Here is an 11,390-nt window from a genome sequence, read left to right on the forward strand (position 1 = left end):
TCTACAAGAGACACACATTAGAGGCAAAGACAAAGATAGACTAAAAATCGAAGGTTGGAAAAAGATATATCAAGCAAATGGCAACCAAAAAGGAGCAGGAGTGACAGCATTAATTTCTGATAAAATTGACTTTAAGACAAAATCCACCATAAGAGACAAGGACATTATATAATGATTAAAGGATTGATGGAACAAGAGGACATGACCATAATAAATATCTATGTACCCAATGGAAGAGCCCTACATACATAAACCAAACTCTAAAAGAACTTAAAAAGACAAATAGATGACTCCACAGTCATAGTAGGAGACTTTAACACACCACTTTAAATCACAGATAGAATAACTGGAAAGAAACTCAACAAAGACACAAAAGAAATAAACACTACAATCCACCAACTTGACCTTATAGACATCTACAGAGCAATTCACCCAACAACAGCAAATATACATTCTTTTCCAGTACAAATGGAACATTCTCCAGGATAGACCATATGTTAGGCCACAAAGCAAGCCTCAATAAAAACACTGAAATACAGCAAAGCATTTTCTCAGATCACAATGCTGTGGAATTTGAAATCAACAACAGGAAGATGAATGGGACAAGAGCAACACATGGAAACTGAATAACACCCTCCTAGAAAACAACTGGGTAATAGAAGAAATAAAAAATGAAATTAAAAAATTCCTTGAATCGAATGAGAATGAAAACATAACACACCAAAATCAGTGGGACACAGCAAAAGCAGTGATCAGAGGTCAATTTTTAGCAATCAATGCACACATCAAAAAAGAAGAGCCAAAATCAACACCTTAACCCAATATCTCCTACAATTAGAAAAAGAACAGCAAAAAGGGATGGGGGGAGCCTACAATCACCAAAAGAAAAGAAATAATAAATATTTGAGCAGAATTAAATGGAACAGGAAAGAAGTAAAATTATCCCTATTTGCTGATGATATGATCCTATACATAGAAAACCAAGAGACTCAGCAAAAAACCTACTGGAGCTAATTGAGAGATTTAGCATAGTGGCAGGAAACAAGATCAACTTACACAAGTGAGTTAGATTCCTCTACACCACCAAAGAGACAAAGAGATCTCTGAAGAGGAAATAAGGAAATCAATACCATTTGTAATAACTACCCCAAAAATAAAATACTTGGGAATAAATCTTACCAGGGACACAAAACACATGTACAAATAAAAGTACAAATCACTACTCCAAGAAACCATAAGAGAGCTACATAAATGGAAGAACATACCATGATTGTGGATATGAATATTGAACTTTATGACAAAGTCAATACTACCCAAAGCAATCTATACATTCAATGCAATCCCAATCCAGATCCCACCAGCATTCTTCAAGGATATGGAAAAACCAATCACTCATTTTATATGGAAAAGAAAGAGACCTTGAATAAGCAAAGCACAACTGAAGAAGAACAAAGTAGAACATCTCACACTTTCAGATCTCAAAACCTACTATATAGCCACAGTACTCAAAATAGCCTGGGAATGGTACAATGACAGACACATAGACCAGTGGAACATACTTGAGAACCCAGAAATAGATCCATCAAACTATGGTCAGCTGATTTTTGACAAAGGGTTGAAATCCTTTTAATGGGCAAGATTTGGTCTCTTTGACAAATGGTGCTGGCAAAACTGGATATCCATTTGCAGAAAAATGAAACAAGATCCATACCTCACACCATACACAAAAACTAACTCTAGATGGATCAAAGACTTAAATGTGATATTTAAAATTATAAAGTTCCTTAAGGAAAAAATAGGGTGAATGTAGGGGCCCTAATTTATGGCATAAATAGACTGTCAAGAATAACCCAAAATGCACAAACAGCAGAAGATAAACTAGATAAATGAGACCTTCTAAAAATTAAATTTTTATGTGCTTCAAAAGACTTCTCCAAAAGAGTCCAAAGAGAACCTACAGATTGGGAAAATATATTCGGCAACAACATATCTGATGAAGGACTTATCTCTAAAATTTTTAGAAAACTCCAACACCTCAACAACAAAAAGATTAATTCAATTAAAGAATGGGCAGAAGAAATGAATAGACACTTTCCCAAAGAGAATATTCAGGTGGCCAGCAAATACATAAATAAATGCTCACAATCTTTAGCCATCAGAGAGATGCAAATCAAAACAGCAATGAGATACCATCTCACCCCAGCACTAATGGCAAAGTTCAACAAGACAGCAAATAACAAATGCTGGTGAGGATGTGGAAAAATTGGGACTTTCATGCATTGCTGGTGGGAATGTCAAATGATATAACCATTGTGGAAAACAGTATGGCAATTCCTTAAAACGTTGGAATTAGAAATACCATTTGACCTAGCAATCCCATTCCTCGTTATATATCCTAAAGAAGTGAAAGCCAGGACAGGAACAGATACATGCACACCCATGTTCACTGTAGCACTAATTACAATAGCAAAAAGATGGAAACAACCTAGCATCCATTAACAGAAGAGTGGATAACCAAACTATAGTACATACACATGATAGAATACTATGGAATGCTAAAGAATAATGTAGAATCTGCATAACACCGATGAACTTGGAGGACATTATGCTGAGTGAAATAAGTCAATCACAGAAAGACAAATGCCATATTAGTTCATTATTGTAAAAATTCAAGGAAAGGTTAACATATGGAAGGAAACTTTTTTGGTTACCAGGGGTGGGAGGGAAGGGGGGGGGGAACACTGAAGGAAAAACAAACAAACAAACATTAACCCACGTCACTTTAGTTTTGTGTATTTCACTGTACATAAATTATATTTCAATAAAATGTGCTTAAAAAGAGAAGAAAAAGAAGGCAATGGGATAGTATATATAGAACTCTGAAAGAAAAAAAATTCCAACCAATTATTATATACCAAGCAAAACTGTCCCTCAAATATGATAGTGAAATTAGGACATTTCCACATAAGCAGAAATTAAGGGAATTTCTTAAAACCAGACCAACTTTAAAGAGATAATAAAGGCAGTCGTTTGGACAGAGAACCAACAACAACAAACAACAAACAAGCATTAACACACATGATACATAACCCAGAAACCAACCCAGTTGTGGAGGTATCCAAAGTAAATAAGCTTACAAGTTTGTAACAGGGAACCAGAGACATCGATTGACAAATGAAGACAACTACAAAGCAAAACGAGGGAAAAAATAGTGTAGTTACAGAACTTCTAAAAGGTGAGGAAATCAAGACAATTGCAAGCTAGAAAAGACTATTCTAAATTGGGAAGAGAATTATAAATCACAGGGTAATCTCAAAGAAAAATTATAAATTTTCACATCATAATAAAAAACAATAATAAAAAAAAAAAAAAACCCTCACTGCAGTTGTGTCAGCTGATCCAACTCACAGAAACCCCTCCTTGGGTTTCTGAAGCATTATCACTACAGAAGTAGATTGACCTACCTTCCTTCAGAGAAGTGGCTGTTGGGTTTGAATCGCCAGACTTCTGGTTAGCAGTCAAATGCCCTAGACACTATGCCACCAGAGCTCCCAGTAAAAAAGAGCATGAGCATAAATATTTAGCAAACAGTAAGGCAATAGCAATCAAGGAAGTGTAACATGATTCATAAATAAAATGAGCTCAGCACAGAAAATGATATGGAACAAAGAAATCAGCAACATCATGAAAAAACACATTACAAAATGACAACAACAAATTCATATTTGTCAATAATTATATTGAATATAAATGGATTAAATCCACTGATCAAGAAATGGAGAGTTGCCAACTGGATAAGGAAACATAACCCATCAATATGCTGTCTACAAGGAGACACACCTTAGAGACAAAGAGAAAAATAGACTAAAAATCAAAAGTTGAAAAAAGATATATCAAGCAAATGGCAACCAAAAAAGAGCAGGAGTGGCAGCATTAATTTCTGATAAAATTGACTTTAAGACAAAATCCACCATAAGAGACAAGGAAGGACATTATATAATGATTAAAGGATTGATGGAACAAGAGGACATGACCATAATAAATATCTATGCACCCAATGAAAGAGCCCTAAATACATAAACCAGACTCTAAAAGAACTTAGAAAGACAAATAGATGACTCCACAGTCATAGCAGGAGACTTTAATATACCACTTTCAATCAAAGATAGAACAACTGGAAAGAAAATCAACAAAGACGTAAAAGAAATAAACAATACAATCCACTAACTTGACTTTATAGCCATTTACAGAGCACTTCACCCAACAACAGCACAATATACATTCTCCTCCAGGATAGACCATATGTTAGGCAAGAAAGAAATCCTTAATAAATTTAAAAACATTGAAATACTGCAAAGCGTCTTCTCAGATCACAATGCTGTAACACTATAAATCAACAATAGGAAGATCAACATAAAAAGAGCAAATGCATGGAAACTGAATAACACCCTCCTTGAAAACAACTGGGTAATAGAAGAAATATAAAATGAAATTAAAAAAAAATCCTTAAATCAAATGAGAATGAAAACACAGCATACCAAAATCTTTGGGACACAACAAAAGCAGTGATCAGAGGCCAATTTATAGCAATCAAGGAACACATCAAAAAGAAGAAAACCAATACCTTAACCCAACATTTCTAACAATCAGAAAAAGAGCAGCAAAAAAAAAGTCTACAGTTACCACAAGAAAAGAAATAATAAAATTTCAAGCAGAAATAAATGAAACAGAAAATAGAAAGACAATAGAAAAAGTCAACAAGACTAGAAGTTGGTTTTCGGAAAGCAATAAAATTGACAAACCACTGGCAATTTAACGAAAGAAAAGAGGGAGACAATACAAATGACATGAATAAGAAATTAATTGGGTGATGTCACAATAGAACCAACTGAAATAAAAAGAATAATATCAGGATACTATGAAGAGCACTCCAACAAATTCAAAAATCTAAAAGAAATGGACAGATTTCTAGAAATATACTACTTACTTAAACAGACACAGACTGAGGTGGAAAATTTGAACAGACCCATAACAAAAGAAGAAATTGAACAGATCATTAAAAAAAAATTATGAACCACAGCAACAACAAAAAAAGCCTTGGTTCAGATGGTTTCACTGGAGAACTCTACCAATCATTGACATCAATCCTACTCAAACTATTTCAGACATAGAAAAGAATGGAATTCTCCCAAATCCATTTTATGAAACATGCATAACCTTGATACCAAAACCAGACAAAGACATCACTAAAAAGGAAAACTACAGACCGATATCCCTCGTGAATATAGATGCAAAAATCTTCAACAAAATCTTAGCCAATAGATTCCAAAACAGATAGAAAAAAATGATAATACATTGTGAGCAAGTGGGGTTCATATCAGTATGCAAAGATGGTTCAACATTAGAGAAACAATCAACATCATCTACCACATAAACAAAACAAAGGAAAAGCACTACCTGATCATATCAATCAATGCAGAAAAGGCATTTGATAAAATCCAACACCCTTTCCTGATCAAAACTCTCAGCAAAATAAGAATAGAAGGGACATTCTTCAATGTAACAAAGGGCATCTATGCAAAACCAATAGCCAGCATTGTTCCCAATAGAGAGAGACTGAAACCATTCCTGCTGAGAACAGGAACTAGACAAGGATGTCCTCTATTGCCACTTCTATTCAACACTGTGCTTGAAGTCCTAGCCAGGGCAATAAGGCTAGAAAGGGAAATCAAGGGCATCCAAATTGGAAAGGAAGAAGTAAAACTACCCCTATTTGCAGATGATACGATCCTATACATAGAAAACCCAAGAGATTCTGCAAAAAAAAAAAAAAAAATACACTGGAACTACTTCAGAGATTTAGCATGGTGGCAGGATACAAGGTCAACATACAAAAATCAGTTGGATTCCTCTATATCAGCAAAGAGATTGCTGAAAAGGAAATAAGAAAATCAATACTATTTACAATAGCTACCAAAAAATGAAATAAAATAAAATACTTGGGTATAAATTTTACCAGGGACACAAAAAAAACCTGTACAAAGACAACTACAAAACACTGCTTCAAGAAACCATAAGAGATCCACATAAATGGAAGAACTTACCATGCTCATGGATAGGAAGATTGAACATTGTGAAAATACCAATACTACCCAAAGTAATCTGTACATTCACTGCAATTCCAAATCCAGATCCTATCAACATTTTTTAAGAATATGGAAAAAAAAAAAAAAAGAAGAAGAAGAAAGGAAAGAGAGCTTGGATAAGCAAAACACTATTGAAGAAGAAAAACAAAGTAGGAGCTCTCACACTTCTGGATCTCAAAACCTACTATACAGCCACAGTAGTCAAAACTGCCTGGTATTGGTACAATGACAGACACATAGACCAGTGGAATAGAATTGAAAACCCAGAAATTGATGCATCAACCTACGGTCAGCTGATCTTAATGAAGAGCTAAAATCCATGAAATGGGTAAGAGATGGTACCTTTAACAAATGGTGCTGGCAAAACTGGATATCCATTTGCAGAAAAATGGAACAAAATCCATACCTAAACCATACACTAAAACTAACCCCAAATGGATCAAAGACTTAAATGTGGAATCTTAATCTATAGAGTTCTGCAAGGAAAAACTATGGGCAAATTTAGGGGTCCTAATTTATGCAGAAGTCAGGGCAGATGGCTGGAATAGGTAAGAAAGAGTGCCCCCAGGCAGGAAGCTAAGGGAGACGAACTTGTCTGTCACTTTGTCATACTGTGGTGGCTTGCATGTCACTGTGAGGCTGGAGACTGGTGTTTCAAATGCCAGCAAGATTGCTCATGGTGTACAGGTTTCAACAGAGCTTCCAGACTGAGGCAAATTTGGAAGAAGGAAGAGGCCATCCACTTCTCAAAGAACTGGCCAGTAAAAATGTTATAAATATCAGTGAAACACAGTCTGATGTATTACTGGACAACTTAATGAGTAGCTCTGAAACTTGGCCTGATGTAGTGCTGGAAGATGAGCCCTTAAGGTCAGAAGGCACTCAAGATACGACTGGGAAAGAGCTGCTTAATCAGAGTAGAACCAACCTTAACGATATGGATAAAGTACAGTTTTTGGGACTTCTGTTTGCTGATGTGGCATGACTCAAAATGAGAAGAAACAGCTGCAAACATCCATTAATAATTGGAACATGGAATGAATGAATCTAGGAAAATTGGAAGTTGTCAAAAATGAAAAGGAACACATAAAGATTGATATCCTAGACGTTGTTGTTGTGTTGTTATGTGCCGTCAAGTTGGACCCGACTCATAGCAACCCCTCCTTGGGTTTCTGAGGCAGTATCACTATGGAAGTAGATTGCCCCATCTTCCTTCCGAGGAGTGGCTGGTGGGTTTGAACTGCCAGCCTTCTGGTTAGCAGTCAAGTGCTAGACATTAGTGAGCTGAAAAGGACTGCTTTTGGCCATATTGAATCAGACTACCATATGATCTACTATTCTGGGAATGACAAATTGAAGAGGAATGGCATGGCATTCATCATCACAAAGTATGTTGTAAGATCTATCCCAAAGTACAATGCTGTCAGTGATAGGATAATATCCATATGCCTACAAGGAAGGCCAGTTAATACCACTATTATTCAAATTTATGCACCAACAACCAAAGCCAAAGATGAGGAAATTAAAGATTTTTTTTACAGTCTAAAATTGACCAGACATGCAACCAAGATGTGTTAATTATCACTGGTGATTGGAATGCAAAAGTTGGAAACAAAGAAGAATCACCAGCACTTGAAAAATGTGGCCTTGGTGATAGAAATGACGCTGGAGATTGCATGATAGAATTTTGCAAGACCAATGACTTATTCATTGCAAATACCTTTTTCAACAACACGAACAGTGGCTATACACACGGACTTTGCCAGATGGAGTACCCAGGAATCAAATTGACTACATCTGTGGCAAGAAGTGGTGGAAATGCGCAATATCTTCAGCCAAAACAAAGCCAGGAGCTGATTGTGGAACAGACCACCAACTGCTCATATGCAAGCTCAAGTTGAAGCTGAAGATAATTAAAACAAGTCCAAAAGAGCCAAATTATGACCTTGAATGTATCTCTCCTGAATTTAGAGACAGACTAAAGAATAGTTTGATGTATTGAACAACAATGAGGAAAACCAGAAGAAATGTGGGATGACATCAAGAACATCATCCATGAAGAAAGCAAAAGGTCGTTAAAAAACAGGACAGGAAGAAAAGACCAAAATAGATCTTAGAAGAGACTCTGAAGTTTGCCCTTGAATGGAAAGTAGCTAAAGCAAATGGAAGAAATGACAAGATAAAAGAGCTGAACAGAAGATTTCAAAGAGCAGCTCAAGAAGGCAAAGTCAATTATTATAATGAAATGTGCAAAGAGCTAGAGTTAGAAAACCAAAAGTGAAGAACACAGTTGGCATTTCTCAAGTTAAAAGACCTGAGGAAAAAAATTAAGCCTTGAGTTGCAATATTGAAAGATTCTCTGGGCAATGTATTGAATGATGCAGGAAACATCAAAAGAAGATGGAAGGAATACACAGAGTCACTGTACCAAAAAGAATTGGTAGATGATCATCCATTTCAGGAGTGGCATATGATCAAGAACTAATGATGTTGAAGGAAGAAGTTGAAGCTGCACTGAAGGAAGTGGTGAAATACAAGGCTCCAGGAACTGATACAATACCCATTTAGATGTTTCACAAATGGGTGCTCATCTATGCCAAGAGATTTCAAAGACAACTATCTGGCCTAATGACTGGAAGAGATCCATATATGTACCCATTCCAAAGAAAAATTATGCCACAGAAAGTGGAAATTATCGAACATCACATGCAAATAAAATCTTACTGAAGATAATTCAAAAACGGTTGCAGAGTATATTGACAAAGAACTTCCAGAAATGCAAGCTAGATACAGAAGAGGACGTGAAATGAGGGCTATCATTGCTGATGTCAGATGGATCTTGGCTCAAGGCAAAGAATACCAGAAAGATGTTTACTTGTGTTTTATTGACTATGCAAAATTATTTTATTGTGTGGATCATAACAAATTATGGATAACATTGAGAAGAATGGGAATTCCAGAACACTTAATTGTACTCATGACGAACCTGTATACATCAATGCCAATGAAAGCAGCAGTCAAGATATCATATGACATATGTTGTTGTTGTTAGGTGCCATTGAGTCATCTCTGATTCATAGTGACTCTATGTACAGCAGAATGAAACACTGCCCAGTCCTGTGCTAGCTTCACAATCCCGACTATACCTGAGCCCATCACTGCAGGCACCATGTCAATCCATCTTGTTGAGGGCCTCCCCCTCTTTCATTGACCCTCCACTTTACCAAGCATGACATCCTTCTCCAGAGAATGGTCCCTTCTGAGAACCTGACCAAAGTAGGTGAGACCAAGTCTGGCCATTCTCACTTCCAAGGGGCATTCCAGCTGTTCTTCTTCCAGGACAGATTTGTTAGTTCTTCTAGCAGTTCACAGTACTTTCACCATTTTTACCCAACACCACAAATCAAAAGCATCAACTCTTCAGTCTTCTTTATTCATTGTCCAGCTCTCACATGTATATGAGGCGATTGAAAATACCATGGCTTGGGTCAGGTGCATCTTAGTCTTCAAGGAGACATCTTTGCTCTTCAGCACTTGCAAGAGGTCTTTTGCAACAAATTTGCACAATGCAATATATCATCTGATGTCTTGACTGCTGCTTCCATAGGTAGTGACTGTAGAACCAAGCAATATGAAGTCTTTGACAACTTCAATCTTTTCGCCATCTATTGTGATGCTGCTCATTGGTCCAGTTGTAAGCATTTTTGTTTTCTTAATATTGAGGTGTAATCCATACTGCAGACTGCAGTCTTTAATTTTCATCAGTAAGTTCTCCAAGTCATCCTCACTTTCAGCAAGCAAAGTTGTGTTGTCTGCATATCTCAGGTTGTTAATGAGCCTTCACCCAATCCTGATGCTATGTTCTTCATACAGTCCAGCTTCTTGGGTTATTTGCTCAGCATGGAGAATGAATAAGTATGGTGAAAGGATGCAACCCTGACACACTCCCTTCCTGATTTTAAACCATGCAGTATCCCCTTGTTCTATTTGAATGACAGCCTCCTGGTCTGTGTACAGGTTCCTCATGTGTACAATTAAGTGTTCTGGAATTCCCATTTTTCTCAATGTTATCTATAATTTGATATGATCCACACAATTAAATGTCTTTGCATAGTCAATAAAACACAAGTAAGCACCTCTCTGTTTTCTTTGCTTCCAGGCAAGATCCATCTAACATGGGCAATGATATCCCTCGTTCCATGTTCTCTTCTGAATCCACTTGCATTTCTGGAAGTTCTCTGTCAATATACTGCTACAACTGTTTTTTAATTATCTTCAGTAATATTTTATTTGTGTGTGATATCAATGATATTGTTTGATAATTTCCACATTCTGTGGGATCAACTTTCTTTGGAATAGATACAAATATGGATATCTTCCAGTCAGTTGGCCAGGTAGCTGTCTTCCAAATCTCTTGGTATAGATGAGTTAGTGCCTCCAGTGCACCATTGGTTTGTTTAAACATCTCAGTGGATATTCCGTCAATTCCTGGAGTCTTGTTTTTCACCAATTGCTTCAGTGCAGCTTCAACTTCTTCCTTCAGTACCATTGGTTCTTAATTGTATGCCACCTCCTGAAATGGATGATCATCTACCCATTCTTTTTGGTACAGTGACTCTTTGTAATTCTTCCACCTTCTTTTTATGTTTCCTGCATCATTCAACATATTGGCCATAGAATCTTTCATTATTGCAATTAGAGGCTTGATTTTTTTTCCTCAGATCTTTCAGCTTGAGAAATGCCAAGTGTGTTCTTCTCTTCTGGTTTTCCAACTCCAGGTCTTTGTACAATTCATTACAATGATTGACTTTGCCGTCTCGAGCTGCTCTTTGAAATCTTCTGTTCAGCTCTTTTATCCTGTCAATTCCTACATTTGCTTTAGCTACTTTCCATTCAAGGGCAAGTTTCAGTGTCTCTTCTGACATCCGTTTTGGTCTTTTCTTCCTTTTCTGTCTTTTTAATAACCTCTTGCTTTCTTCATGATGTTCTTGATGTCATCCCACAATTCCTCTGGTTTTCAGTCATTGGTGTTCAATGCATCAAATCTATTCTTTAGATGGTCTCTAAATTCAGGAGGGATATATTCAACGTCATAATTTGGCTCTCATTGACTTGTTTTAATTGTATTCAGCTTCAACTTGAACTTGCATATGAGCAGTTGGTGGTCTGTTCCACAATCAGCTCCTGGCTTTGTTTTGGCTGAAGATATTGAGCTTCTCCACTGCCTCTGGCCACAGATGTAGT

Source organism: Orycteropus afer, unplaced genomic scaffold (assembly GCF_000298275.1).
Source record: "Orycteropus afer afer isolate SDZICR_OR568_19922 unplaced genomic scaffold, OryAfe1.0 scaffold00183, whole genome shotgun sequence".
NCBI classification, from domain to species: domain Eukaryota; kingdom Metazoa; phylum Chordata; class Mammalia; order Tubulidentata; family Orycteropodidae; genus Orycteropus; species Orycteropus afer.